The 15353-nt window shown below is 37.7% G+C and overlaps 1 protein-coding gene across 4 annotated transcripts in view; it reads right to left on the bottom strand.

Annotated features, from left to right (window-relative positions):
* The window catches only part of phactr2 (phosphatase and actin regulator 2), a 92461-nt gene that overhangs the window by 67287 nt on the left and 9821 nt on the right, over nucleotides 1-15353 (bottom strand). The gene's annotated exons all lie outside the window — the stretch shown is intronic.

Here is a 15353-nt window from a genome sequence, read left to right as displayed (position 1 = left end):
AACAGGGACAAAACTCTGTGCCCTTCATGAGACTGCACTGATTTCCACAGGGCTGCTGACCTAAATTAGAAGATATTTGATTTTCCTGGACCATTCCAAACTCACTGCCACCCAGCAGTGAGTTTTGAATGGTATACTTACAGTATTTGAATTGTACACTTACAGTATTTCATAAATTTGCACTTGTTACTGTAACCCCTAACAAAAATGACATCATACATTTGCTTTGCCAATGTATATTAAGTTTTTGTACACATATTTTTTTACATTAGCAATTTATAGCCAAAATCTTGTGTATACTTCCAAAATGTTTACGAACATTTTCAGAAACCGCTGAAAAAAAGGCTGACAAGCTGTGTGGGCAGTAATTCATAAAGACGTCATCTGATTTGGGTTATTATTTTAGTTTATTATCTTTCTTATTTCTGTTACCAGATCCCGTGAGGGTGAGGGGAAAACATTTATTTATTTATTTTGAATAACAAGAGGCATGTGCCTATGCTCTCTCTTTCTCCTCTCTCTTTCTCGCTCTCTCAGTGTCCTCCTCAGAGGAGTTCGAATAAAAGGTCGAATGACCAAGAAAAACTCTGTTTCCCTGCATCTTGCTGTCTACCCAGAGGTGTATTGTCACATCGTATGACAGATCATTGTGATCTGGATTACTCTTCAGTAATCTGATACAGGTTATTTTTCACACACAGTTACATTTTCAGTGTTAAATCAAATCCTAAAGAGTACATATGGTCCCAGTTGGATTCATATGCACTCTGTTAGAGTTGAATTAACACTGGACATCTTACTGTGTATTTTAAAGAGATTGAGACTATTTTAATACAAAATATTGGGATCATGCAGATCCCACTCTGGGCTGGATATGAACACGAGTATGCAATGCATGTTTAGCACATTTTAAAGCATATACATTATCAACAGTTATTCAATGGTTTAAGATTTGAAGTTAACATTGAATTGATAAACAATGTAAGGTACTAAGGTAGAATGCAAAATTATATGATTTACCATTTAAAAACTTTCAAAAAGTTATAGCAAAAGCTCTGTATACTTAACATTAGGACAACCAAATTTATTCTGAGGTGATGTTGCCAAAGGTGAGTCATTTTGTATTTAGGACATTGGGCACTGATATATGTCCCCGATATATAGTATTTTACAGGATTTGCATTGCAGAAACGCAAATTATTGCTAGCAGCCCAATTAACTGTTCACTTGTGCCTCTTTGTATTGGCATCACTGCAATTCAAAATCATCAATCCTTAGTTAAAATGTCATTGCCTTATTTCCACTTCTTCATCATGAAATCTTGAAAACAGTCACAGAAAATACATCAATGGCATGTGAACAAGCGCTGAAAATATGGATTTTGTACACAGTAAAATGTCCAGTGTTAGATCAACTCGTACAAAGTACGTTTGGTCCCTATTGGATTCATATGCACTCTGTTAGAGTGGAATTAACACTGGACATTTTATTGTGTAATCTTGATCAAACCAATCTTGATGCAATCTCAATGCATTGAGTCTAGTAATTAATATGGGGAAATCCACAGCAATAGGGCAAACACAAGTAAATACAGAACGGCTCAGATTTATACATGAATCTGGTGTACATGTATGTATCCATGAACCTTATGGCAGACTATTAGCTTTCTGAAAGCTCTGATATGAAGAAAGATATAATGGGTTTCTGTGGTGAGCATGACTGTATGTCTGCCTCACTGAGCACATTATTTGCCTTGAATGATGGCTGGTTCCAACTTACGCTTTACAGTATCACAGATTTCTTGTTCCTTTTAATGCAACGGCAAAAGTCTTAAAAGCAATTTGATAGAGAGGTTGCTAAGTAACTGTTTAACCATTTTCGGTTACTCTTTGATAATTAGATTGGCTAATGTTAGACAGATGTTCCGTGGAACATTATAAAGGAAGGTGGATATTTGAAGAGTGTGCTCATTGAGTGACCAGCAGCACTCAATTCCCACTCTGTCAGCTCTTTGGAAGGAATAGAGCCAGAGTCCAAGTGCTTTGTTTCAGTTGGCTGCAGATAGGGACTGTGATGTTGTCATTTCCTGTTGTGATTAAGGCCTCAAAGTGCACCACGGGTATTTCTCAGAAGCATTATCAGTGGTTCAGCTCATTATAATTTCTGGTTAATGAACCGGAAATTAAATATAATTCCTAGTATAATTCACTTTTTGACTGGATGCGCTTACTGTGATAGACAGAGAACGATAACAGCTACTTTCCCAATCGGTACAGCTGGATTTTAAGGTTGGCAGAAAAAGAAATGAAAACGACCAATTTCTTGGCATGAAGTACTGGCAGAAGATTGAATTGCAGGGATGATATAGCAACGGGTAAAATGAGCTCTTATTTCTTATTCGAAGAGCTAGGAGGAGGAAACAGTGTAGAGTAGGAAACCAGGAATCATGACCAAAACTTGGAAGGTTAAAATCCCAGATAATAACCACTTGTATCCTACTGGTGATGGGTAAAATATAAGCCAGTAGTATTAAACTATTAGCACTATATATAGGAAACAGCATAATATTACACACACCCAGCTCAGTGGTATTGATCTACCAGCAAAAACATACAATAATCAGAGATGGGGAAATCATATTAGACATTTATTTTTGAACAAGTGCATTTCAATATGATAGGAGTCCTACAATGAAAAAAATAAATACTATTGATTTTGGAATATCTTAATAGGCCATTATAGTTTTGCCCTATTTTATGAGGGCAAGGTGACCTGGACCCTGGTGCCGGCGTCTGCCTGCACAGGCCACTGGGGGAGCAGAGCATATCCATTGCTTATTGATGAGTTTATATTTGCCACTGTGATATTTGCCTCATGGAATGGGATACTTTATAGCAGGGGCTTGACCAAAACTTACGATCATGAGGTTTCATAGTAGGCATGTCAGAAATAGTTGAGTTAACCACTAAGGTCTGTCTTTAACAATTAACTATTTAAAATCTAATAATTAATGAATGTTAAATTTGGGGTTACACAAGCTAAATGAAAATATAGCCTGTTGCAGGCTAGTCTATGGACCATCTATGGTCCTCTCTGTTTACTCAGAGAAAGGTGATTTTATATGGCTGGACAAATACTAAACTGCGAGGTGTTCATCTACTGGGCTCTAATTCTCACCTACCACACATAAATGATTGAAATTGTTATTTTAACACATTGCACACAATGAGGTGCCATACCAGTGCCCTTAATCATACACAAAATAATTTTGTTCTCAAGAAATCTCATAGAACTTAAATAAAGGCTGCTTAAGTAACTGGCCATACAAGAACACAGATATAAAATCAATGTTTGTGTACCTCAACGACAGGAATGTCAGCAATTCTGCAAGCCAAATCACCGTGAGAAAGAAATTACAGTACCAAATTTTTGTTTACGTGACATGGAATGACCTAAATTCAGTGTTCCAGTTCTGTCACCTACAATTTTACAGAGAGGTCCCTGGTAGGAGTGCCACAATGATTTTGGATATCTGCCAATAACCCTATGCTTGGGCCCAAAAAGATGTCCACAGCATCACTGAGGATGACAGGGTTTCAGTATGCCAGTTCCTGCTTGTACCACAGACACATGAAGTGTACCCCTCTGAAGCAACGACTACATATCTCAGCGGGTGAACTAAAGAGAAAAAAGAACTGGTGGTGAGCTGCACATGCTTCAGAGGAGAGCACATGCTTGTCTGCACTCTACTAAATTGACATGATATCGCAGCAATGAAAAGGGCCTATAAATATACCTGTACATTCCGAACTGGGAGAACACTGGCATGGTGAAATCTGGCCAAATGACAAAAAAAAGAAACTCCTCGTTTGACCACTGAATTCACGTCATGGTGACTGAAGAGTAAAACTAATTCAACTCCTCTGTCAGAGGTCTGTTCCATTTTTCCCTACTCTGCAGAAGCACCCATGGTTGTTTCTTCACTGCCTTTGCAGGTCTGCAGATAATGAACCCAGGATGGGAATAGCCGCACCTCCACCTGGCAGATAAATGACAGATATAGCTGAGACTCTGAGACAGTGAGGAGAGTCTTAGGCCCTGTTCACACTACAGCTGCATGGCAATATGGTTTTCACTCCTCATTGTGCTTAATATAGTTAAGTTCAAACTTAGTGGGTTTATGAATAAGAGCGACAGCTAGTAGTGAGGGGTCCAGCTCGAATCAGGGAGTGACTAGTGAAGTTGATGGTGGTTCCTACAGTATGCAAATGAGCATGGTTGTGCGAGTATGGACAGGAACGGGAGTTGATGACTGGCAGCAGATGCGCAGTGAGAGTGACTTCTTTTCCACTCTCATAAACCAGAAGAACTTCCAAGATGGAGAGCGCTGTTGAGTATCTTTAAAAGGAGTGACCTTGAGTACTGTTAAAAGAATCTTTAGTTGATGTTCCTGCATTCACTACCAGATCAGACATGGCTTCTCTCAGCAGATACCAACAAAAATTGAGTGACCACATCCACATTTTCTGACATTGAAGATCACGTTCACACCTTTGCAACATATTATATGCTACATTTACATTCAGAACAAATATTGTGCTATTACAAACTGTCCCTGGACATACAGGAGCTAGTCTTTCATACATGTAGGCATTCTTGGTCTTCTAAATATGCTTGTGTGTACAGACACAGAACATGAGCGACTCCAGTTAATAACTTTGGTTGTTGAGCCCCAAAATGCAAGTGTGAATGGGGCCTTAGTGTCTGAAGAAAGCCTGGCATCACAAGACAGCCTGTCCATTAACGACCAATCATCCCTGAGAGGTCTGGAATGGATTGATAGGGATGGTCACTCAAGCCAGCACTTCTATGATACTCTCTCTAACTGATGTTAAAAACAGCACACCCTGCATAGGAGCAAGGCATTAATAACACCCAGCTGGCAGTGGAGTTTATTTAGAGTACAGGGGAAGGGGCGGCCATCATGGAGAGCTTTTAGCTTTAGAGCTACCATACAATAAGCCAGTGATTCAAACCAGGAGCATGGGGAAAGGTTGATTTCTATACAAATAAAAATTTCCAGTAAACACTTATGAGAAATGGTGGAACGGATAGGGTGCTGGCACCAGCAGTCTCTAGCCCCTTTAGAGTTGAGCATCTTTGCTTTAAGAAAAGGAAAGGCCTTGTCCTTATAGAACTGCTGTATAACAATAGTTCCAACAGCAGTGTGAAGAGTGCAGTAGTGACAAGAGCATGAATATTATGACAGATTATCTGATCTGACTGCTGATGCATTCTACAGTTTTTCATGATCTGGGCGATTTCCCTTAGTTCCAGTGAAGGCAAATATAAATGCAATGACATTCCAAACAATTCTGTGCTTCCAACTTCGTGGCAACAGCTTGGGGAAGGAATTTTCCTGTTTCAGTATGACAATGCCCCCGGGCACACAGCGAAGTCCACACAGAAACAGTTTAGTCAAGATTGGTGTGTGGAAGAATGTGACTGGCCTGCACGGAGCCCTGACCTCAACCCCATCCAACACCTTTGGGGTCAATTGGAATGCGAGCCAGGCCTAATCGCCCAATCAGTGCCCAACCCACTAATGCTCTTCTGGCTGAACTGAAGCGAATCCATGCAGCAATGCTCCAACATCTAGTATAAAGCCTTGCCGGAAGAGTGGAGGTTGTTATCACAGCGAAGGTGGACCAACTCCATATTAATGCCCATAATTTTAGATGTGTTGGATGTCAGGTATCCATATACTTTTGGCCATGTAGTGTACTATGCAAATTAAAATCATTTCTGGATAATGATGCAATCAAATAAAAATATAATTGATATGATTATCAATTATATACATCTTTGGTTTTTGTACATCTTTGGTTTCATCATGAAAAATTTACTGCACTTTTTATTCAATTTAGACAAACCAATACGTATTTCTATACTACAATTTTTAGCTGCGACCACAGCTCTATCTGTCGGTCGGTCGGTTGGTCGCTCGGTTGGTCCACAAAAGTGTCCCACCCCGTAGCTGCCACAGTTTTCGCCCCAGGAGGCTGAAGTTTGGACTGGAGGTTGGTCGACCGAAGGTAGAGCTGAGTAACTGTCAGGCCGATTGACCAAGAGGGGGCATGGTGATGAGCGTGGCCTATCACAAAAAGGCACATAACTCCCGAATGGATTCACAGATTTGAACAAGATTTTGTGGAAAGGTTGGTCATGAGCCAAAGAAGTGGTCACGTGTTTGTATGAGGGTGTGTGCGTGGATGCATGCACACATGGATGCATGCGCGTGTGCGGTCGCAGCTATTGCAGATTCGCGCTTGTTTTTTTAAAAGCAACTAACTCTGGCTTTCACAGAATTCTAATTTTTGAAGAAAATGAGACAATGAGAATTACTTTCTACAGTATGTATATAATATTAGGATTTATTGATAGAGGCAAATCAGGGTCCAAAAAGTGGCTCTGGGTAATTACAAGTCTGAACAAGCACAGATAAATGAACTGAGGCATAAAATCCCACTCATAATTAACCACACAAGTATTTTAATCACCATTTCAAAAGATCACAGTGACTTTTAGTACAGTGTAGGCTTGTGCAGAAACAAATATACTGAAGTAGTAAACCCTGACATGTTTTGACAGTATAAAGTCTGTCGAGCCAATCACACAGAATCAGAAAATATAGCAGACAGATCAAGAGTTAAGACTTTGACTAAATGAAGACTGCAAGGATAAAATGTACATTTACCACGATGATTCAAGTGCTCAGTGTGTTTCCAAGGAAACAACTAGCATTTAAATTACACTTAAATCTATTTGTAGAGCAACATTGTTCTGCATCACAAAAGGAGGCCCTTTTACAACAAGCTTGTAAGGAAATGCGGAACCAGTCCCACTGTCTGCGTGATTTCATGAGTAATTGCACATGTGAAGGGAGACCATAAAGCCTATAATTAAACAAAATAATCATACCCTCCCTACTCTATTTTGGGTACTTCCTGTGTGAGTCGAAGCATTCTAGTATCTTATAATATTAGCATTGAAAATCAGAAGTGTATCTTCTTCAAAATGGCCCCAAGGCCTAAACTCCAACATTATAGTTCTACACTCTAGAGTTAAATAAAACATAGTTTTTATGTATCAAACTTTGTTTTATTTTCACACCAGTGTTAAGCTATGAATTAAGAGTAAATTGTAATAGCAACTTTCCCTCGGATACAGTTATACCAAATGTAAATCCTCTGTTGTCTTCAGGGTCAAAAATGACCCTTTTCTGAGTTTAACAGCTGAAACCCCCAACATTACTAATTAAATAAATATTTTTAAATACCCCACAAAATTTACTGATTGACATGAAAAACATTGATTCAGGGTTTAACATCCAATGACGAGACTGGCCCAGTGAGGACGGGTCATTTTTGACCCTGTGGACACAGGGTGCATGCAAAATATTAACATGAGGGTTAAGTATAACTTAAATCCAGATACTTTCTTTCCCAAAAATACCACACATGATCAGCTAAATAACCCTAATTACCCCATCCAAACCATTATGTAGAAAATACAAAAACCGGTCATTGACTGCATTATTGTATACAGCGCCCTCAAGAACTATTACCATCCTCAATTAATATGAACACAAAATAATGGTGTAAAATTAACTTTAGTGTTTTAAAAATGTTTTCTATTTGCAGCAATATGTTATATCATATAATTATATAATCTTATTGTGATACCATTGCTCAGAAAAGGTTGTCTCAATTATGGAACTCCTGTAATCAGAACTTTGTGCACCCTCCCTTCTTCTATATTTGATGAGGTGAACTCAGAGCCAGCCAATAACAGACATAAATGACATCTGCAGCAGCTTTGGTCCCTTCGACCACCAGGGGGTCCCATAACTCTTCTGCAATATAAATGTTATTTATAATGTTGGTGGGCCCAAATCCTGCTTAGGGCCCCTCAAAGGCTAGGGCTTTGAACTGGGGGTGGGAGAACACATAGAAAGGGATCTGAGACAATTTCTCCAAGCCAAATCTCTCCAGATGGAACAGAGTCCATGTCCTTTTTTGGACTTGGAGGAAAGCTTTGGATAACTGTCCTGTTGGAAGATCCAAGACACAGCCTTAGCCTCCTTGCAGTGGAAACCATATTTTCATATAAGATCTTGTGTTCTTGACAGAGTGCATGATACTATGTATCCTCACAAGGTTCCCAGGGCCTCTGGAAGCAAAACAATGCCACATTACACAGCACCATACGCCACAGTAGGGATTTGGATCTTCTCTACAAGGTGGAACAACAACAACAACAACAACACTTTCTGCACTGACCTAATACAGTAGGACATACTTCATTGATTATATGATTTCAGTAAGTCAAGTCAATATCAATCAGTTAGTTCTATCAGATGGTGCCTGGCTGAAACAAAAACCTCCACAGCTGGCCTTGAAGTTAGCTTGATAAAAGTCCATATTGTGTTTTCAGTAAGAGCAGAACTCAGCAACAATGTTGTTACCAGGTTTCTGACAAAGGAAGTATTACAGCATGCCCTCTAGTGGCAGGCTATAGCTTAACACTGATGCATTTAAAACAACAATTTTAAACAATGTAAATGTATAGCGTCTAACTGCTGCCCGTTCATTTTAGAAAACTGAAATAATCAGATACTAGTTCAGAAAAAATAAAAAGAGAATCGTTAGAAACATCTGTTTTAGAAGCATCCCTGTACATGCAACAACACACAATTGGTTCAAAATATTATACAAAAATGTTTAACATGAATTTTAAATGATGAAATATAAAGCTCTTTTACATAAGAGTAACAAAAAATCTTTTGGAAGGGAATGTGAATGTAACAAATAATACTCATTACAGCCAAGAGTCCATGTAGGCGGATTTATTGTGATGGTGTGAAACAAGGAATTGCCTCAGGATGTCTTTGATTTCAAACTGTGCTACATGCCTTCCATAAATAAACAGTAAAAATAACAGCACAAATTTCTTCAGACCAAATATGTGAAAGCTGCCTGTCAATGCAGAAAATGGAAGAGTAATGTGCTAGAAGAGATAGAAAATTCAACATTGCATTTTATAAGTGTCAGTTAAAAAATGTTCAGCATGAAGAGGTAATATTTGTTTCAGTTTCAGGCCTTATAGAACATAGAGTGCATTCCAAAATTATTCACACCCTTGGTAAAAAAATTAACAAAAAAGCTTAAGTACTGAGAAATCTGGAAAATATTCTGCTTTAACAATGGAATCAACAAAAATATCACTTTTCTCAAACTGTAAAATGATTTTCCAAATATAAGTACCACAAATATTCACACACCTGTTTTCAGTACTTCTACTCTGTGCACCCTCATTTCATATGGCAAAACAGGAAGCCATGGGAGGCTAGGCTCAGACCGACATGGCCTATTAAAAGTGGCATTTAAAATAATTATTAGGGGTGTGAATAATTGTGATAATAACCTTTTTAGGAAAATTTGACTGAACAACATATTTTTCTCTGAGCAACTCTAGTAGTATAAATGCATATCATATTTTGCATTGTTTATTTTACACAGCCTTCTTTGCTCATCTTTATCAGCCGGATTAATAAATTCGGAGGGAACTGTAACATCTCAACAACAATGTTTTCATATCAACATCAACATAAAGGCAAGTTTGACCCATGGACTAATTGTACATCTATTTTTTTTTAAAAAGAACAATCCCAAAAAAATCTGTCTGGGTACAAAATTATTATCAAAACTATGCCAAATTATGCCAAAATACCCATATTTTCTACATTCAAAATTACGGCAATGTACAACTGAAAGTTCATTACACATTACACAAATACATTACACAAAAACTAAACAAGCCACATTGAATGTTTCACATTCAATCACATTTCTTCAATAAACTTAGGTCTGCGTTTCTTCTGCATTTCTTGCCCTCTCATCTATCATTTTGTTTCTTCAAATGCTGTGTTGCCCAAGAGGCACACATGTCCAAGTCTATGTCTGCTTGAGAATAGTACTCACTAAAGCAAATAATGATAGAATAGAGGGTTTGACAATTGAATTTTCTTTTTCTATCCGTTCGCCCTGAGCAGAATCGGAATTTTAACTTTTGTTCCTCCTGCAACATAAAATTCTGGCTAATGGTTAACGGTTAATGCTGTTCCTTTTCTCCACCTTACAATCAGCCTAGCAGCCTGTCTCAAAACCTATTTGTGACCATGTTTCTGAAAATAATAATAGACATGGGTTAAGTGAAGAGTTATTTCTTAGTTGTGCAGCAGTCATTCTATGAGATGCACATGGATTTGACGGCTGTATTAATCACCACTGCCTATATGGAGCCCCCCATCTGATCACCATCAGCCCAGTTTAGAAAAAAGAATTCTATGGATGATGAAAAACACAGTGGGCAGACAATATCACATTACGTTAGCACTGACTAACTTGGTACGGCTAATACAGCACCATGATAAAATAATCATGTTAGAATTGCTTTGATATAGGGAAATGACGTGGGGAAATCCCACTGGAAGAGAATGCAAATGCCAAATCGCTCACAGCAGCCCAAGCAAACAATCTGATCAACTCCAGGCATTTACAAGGTTTACAGGCTTTATAAACTCCTTAAGTCAAATGCAACAATTCACTTGAACTTGAACGGACGGCAACGCTATCATTATCCACATTAAGAGATAAGAATTAGCATCATTTGCACTAACGAATCCACTGAGATAACTTACACAGTAGAAAAAAATTTAAATGAAATGATAACACAGAGCTTTATTGTGACACTAAAGTATCTCTGTGGCGACTCAGGCCTGAACTTGTTGCAAACAGTCTATTTTGGCAGCTGGGCCAGAAATGTACCCTACCAATTTGTTAAATTGCCTGGAACAAAAAAAGTTATTAAAGGTTACTCAAATTTTTACTGAATGTTTTTGCTCAGGAACAGCAATGTTGATTTTGTTTTTGTTTTTTATTTGTTTTTTGTTTTTTTGTTTGTTTTTTTGTTCCTGCAAAAATACCTTTCGTTTCTAGTTTTAGTTTTCATTTCCATTTTCGTTTTCAAACCCTGGTAGGCAATTACATTGAGCTCCAGGCCAAAATTTGACAGAATTCTAATCATCCAAATTTTACAAACCATTATTTTTTTTATAATTGTAACTGCAATTGTGTTATACTCATCTGTCAAATATATTTCATTAACAATTAAAATTAAAGTTTAGATTTTTTATTGTAACTTCACAAAGCAGATTCAACTCTATTCTCGGTTTGCATCTTTAATAACAGTGTGCTCCCGGGTGGATAATCTATTATGTGGCTTTCAGTAATAACCCTGAATTCAGCAGCTAGCAAGCTAGGTTTACTCAATAGAAAATAGCCCTTTCAAAAATTAAAATTTTGGGCTGACAGAATGCTGGCTGGTTCATCTGGTTAAGGCACCATTTATGTTCTAGTGCATGGATGGGCCACACAGCCCTGGATTGAAATTAAATCCTGACTGTGCCAGTGGCAGCTATAGCCAGTGACCCAGCAAGATGGCAAATAATTACCAGTAGCCAATAATAATGCATAACTGCCAGTAACCCAGGGTAAGGAAGGATTCAATTAGCAGGGATTTGCATATCTGTTCTTGTTCCGAATCTAAATGAATAGCAGTGCTTTTTTACTTGGAAAAGCCATTAAATACTGTTTTAATCCCTCTGTAATATTGCAAAGACTTTCAGAAATACATATTATTCTTTTTCATTTTTCTCATTAATCACTATAGAAATTGCTGTGCTGATCAGATTTGTAATTGCCAATCAAAGCCTTTTGGGAGGGGCTCTGTGATATCTGTGTAAACAGTTACAGGTAATATGGAAGCTAATTTGTGCCAGAATTTTGAAATCTTGAAAATTCACACAAACCAAGTACCACAAAAGTTTAGACATTTTAGGCCAGCAAGGTAGCTATTGTATAACAAAAAAACTTATGGGCAGCTAAAATCAGACATGTTCCTGTAAAATCGTCCACTTTTGCTGCTGCTGAAAATATAAACTTAGTGTACGTGAATAACCTGGTTTTTAAACAATGACATTTGTTGAGCTTACAATTAAATGACAATGTTACTATGTCCTCTTCCTACTAGGATTACATATGTAGGATTATAGTACATACATACTGTATGGTGCTATTTGATCCTCTATTGTTATTTCTCATTGTCTTACTATTCATTCCATTTCATTTGTCTTCCCTTCACCTTCCCCAGGTTCTACAGTACAGTATGACGTTGTTGGCTACTTTTTGTACCTGGCTTGATATCCAGATATATGGCCATTTATTTGTTTATTTTTTATTTGTTTATATGCGGTTTAGTAAGAGTAGTCAGTCAACATACATGGTAGTCAGGTAAGTTTCAACCTTAACAGGTAGGATGTATAGTTCTCCGCTGCTGGAGCACTGGTTTAATAACATGGGGCTGTTTGTGATGTGCATGTGCAGTAGAGTTTCACACAATTGTGCTTAAGGTGATAATGGCACCAGAAAAGTAGCGATTAAATAATAAAATGGCCCTACCTTTGTGACTGTTGGGGCATCTTCGTTTGTTGTGTTCTTTTGTGTGTGTATTCATCTAGAAGATTTGTTGTGGTACAGCCGGAGTGAGGTTGGCCGTAACAAAGAACCAAATGGCCAAGCTACTCGAATAAATGTTGTAAAACATGGGTAACATTGACATCATATTGACATCATTATTTCGGTAGCCAGAGTGTATCCATTTGTGTATTTAAGTAAATTTCCTTTTTACATAAAAAATTGTTTTGTTAGGGGCTGCTGGGTGGCCCGTTTTTAAGGCACCACACTGTGGTGCATGGATGAACCACACAGTCCTGAACTGAATTTGGACTGTGCCAGTGCAAACAGAGGGCAGCAGCTCCATACTGCAACATGCCCAAGGTATAGGAGGGTTCAGTCGGGTAGAGGTTTGTGTTTCATCGCTCTCTAGGAACCCCCCACTGGTTGGGCTGGTGTCTATCGACTGCATGCCAAAGCCGTACATGAGACGTCTTCCTCCAACTCTTACGTGAGTTTGGCTGTGGCCTGCGGTGTGAAAAGAAGTGGGCTGGTTACACGTGTTTCCGAGAAGAAACGCGGCTGTCTTCACTCTCCCGGATTGTCAGTGAGGGATTGCGCATGAAAGAGGCTACGAATAGTAACTGGATATTCTAAATTTGGGTGAGAATTTTATATACTCAGCCCAACATTGCGGTGGGGATGACATGGCTTTTTGCTTACATAAGTGGCATAATGCAGCACACAAAATGTGTATGAATTTCAGAAATCTAAAGACAATTATGTCATGGCATAATTTTATTTTACAGCAATTCAAGTATACTTTTCAACAAATTCATTAAAAATATTTCAGAACAGTAATGTTTACAACATATATCTGCAAACTAGTGATAGGCAGTTTGATAGCTTTTGGTGAATCAATTCTCCAGAATTTTTAGAGTTTTCATTCATTCCATTAGATTTTAACCTCCCAACTCACTAGCTAGTAAGATTAAATAAAGCTGGATTGCAATTGCAACTTCCCTAATAATCCAAATGTTATTCATAGTTTTACAATGAAAGCCCTGGTTCATCATAATCGTTTAGGACAAGCAATAGGGGCTATATGTACAGTGTCCCCCATAATGTTTGGAAGAAAAACATGTATTTTATTTTCTCTGTACTCCAAAATTTTAGATTTGTAATCAAACAATTCACATGTGGTTAAAGTGAAGATTCTTTGCTGGGTGGTTCATTAAAGCATATTTGTTATAAATTTTGGTTCCACCATGTAGAAATTACAGCACTTTATATACATAATCCCCCCATTTCAAGGCACCATGATGTTTGGAACAAATGGCTTCACAGGTATTTCTGATTAGTTAGGTATGTTCAATTGCTTCCATAGTAGAGGTATAAGAGATCTCTAAGTATCTAGTCTTGATACTAGGCTTTTTATTGCCATTGGAGCCATTGTTATTGGTGATTATCAACATGAGGACCAGAGTTCTGCCAGAGAAAGTCAAGGAAGCCTTTATGAGGCTGAGAAATAATTTTACAAGACATAGGCCTAACCTTGGGCTTACCAAAATAATGTTCTCTCCAAAAGAAGATGCTCAGTCCTTGTGATGTCCATGGGTCACAGACTTCAAGCAGGCATGGCTTGCAAAGGATATGCGACAAAGTACGAAAAATGACTAGCATTAATATGTCCCAAATATTATGGTGCCCTGAGATGGTGAGGCAATCTATAAAAAAGTGCAGTAATTTCTACATAGTGAAACCAAAGTGCATAGAAATACCCTTCAATTAAAGCTGAGAATGTGCATTTTAACCACATGTTATTTGATTACAAATCTAAAACTTTGGAGTACAGAGGCAAGTCAAGAAAAAAAAATTATTTGTCCCAATCATCATGGCACTCACAATAGTAGGCCTACATTTACAGTATACACTGTTTTCTGAAAAAACTGTGCAGTTAATGAGTCCACCGGAGGGGGTGGGGGGGCATACATGCAATTACCTTTTCCATTACATACAACAGTCTGTAGAGTCTTAGCAGCCTGCTGATATACATGTTTAACTGCTTCCTACCTGTATCCCACTACCTGTAGCCCACTTGAGAACAAGTGTTAGTTCAAGGTCAGGCAGACTGAGGGGTAAATGCAAAAACAACACGTCTGTACTTATCCTTTGATTTTGTAAAATAGTTAAAGTTTATTTATGTTCATAATTGTATCCTTTGTATTCTTACAATGATAAATTAGATTATGTTCATAATTTAGGTAGAAATAAAGTGCCACAAATGCACTTCGAAAAAATGCAAAAATTAAGTTATTCTCCTTCAGTCTGAAATGAAATAAATAGCATGCAAAACTATACATAGATCATAAACTCCTTGACCACAAGTTTGCTAAATTTGAAGGTGATATGTAAAACTACTTAAGATCTATAAAGCAAAAAGTAAGCAGCATACCTTGCCGTACCTTTGTGTCTCCAAATCTATCAAAAATATTTAGGCTAAATTGAGCATTGCTGTAAATCATAAAATAATCATATATTTCACAACAAACCAACTGTTTTGACTCAATAAACTAACTTTTGCATCATTTTTAAGTCAGAATTATCTTTTCATCAGTATAAGGTTCTATAAACAATACAGATCTATAAACCTATCCAAAACCTCTCCAAAAATGAATAAACTGCTTTTTTTCACCATTAAAAAGCATATACAGTGGGCTCCAGAATTATTGACACCCTTAATAAAAATGAAGAAAAAAGGCCGCATATGATAAATGA

The sequence above is a fragment of the Anguilla anguilla genome, chromosome 2, assembly GCF_013347855.1.
Source record: "Anguilla anguilla isolate fAngAng1 chromosome 2, fAngAng1.pri, whole genome shotgun sequence".
NCBI classification, from domain to species: domain Eukaryota; kingdom Metazoa; phylum Chordata; class Actinopteri; order Anguilliformes; family Anguillidae; genus Anguilla; species Anguilla anguilla.
Note: the sequence above shows the minus strand (reverse complement) of the source record. Positions and strands in the feature narration are given on the sequence as shown.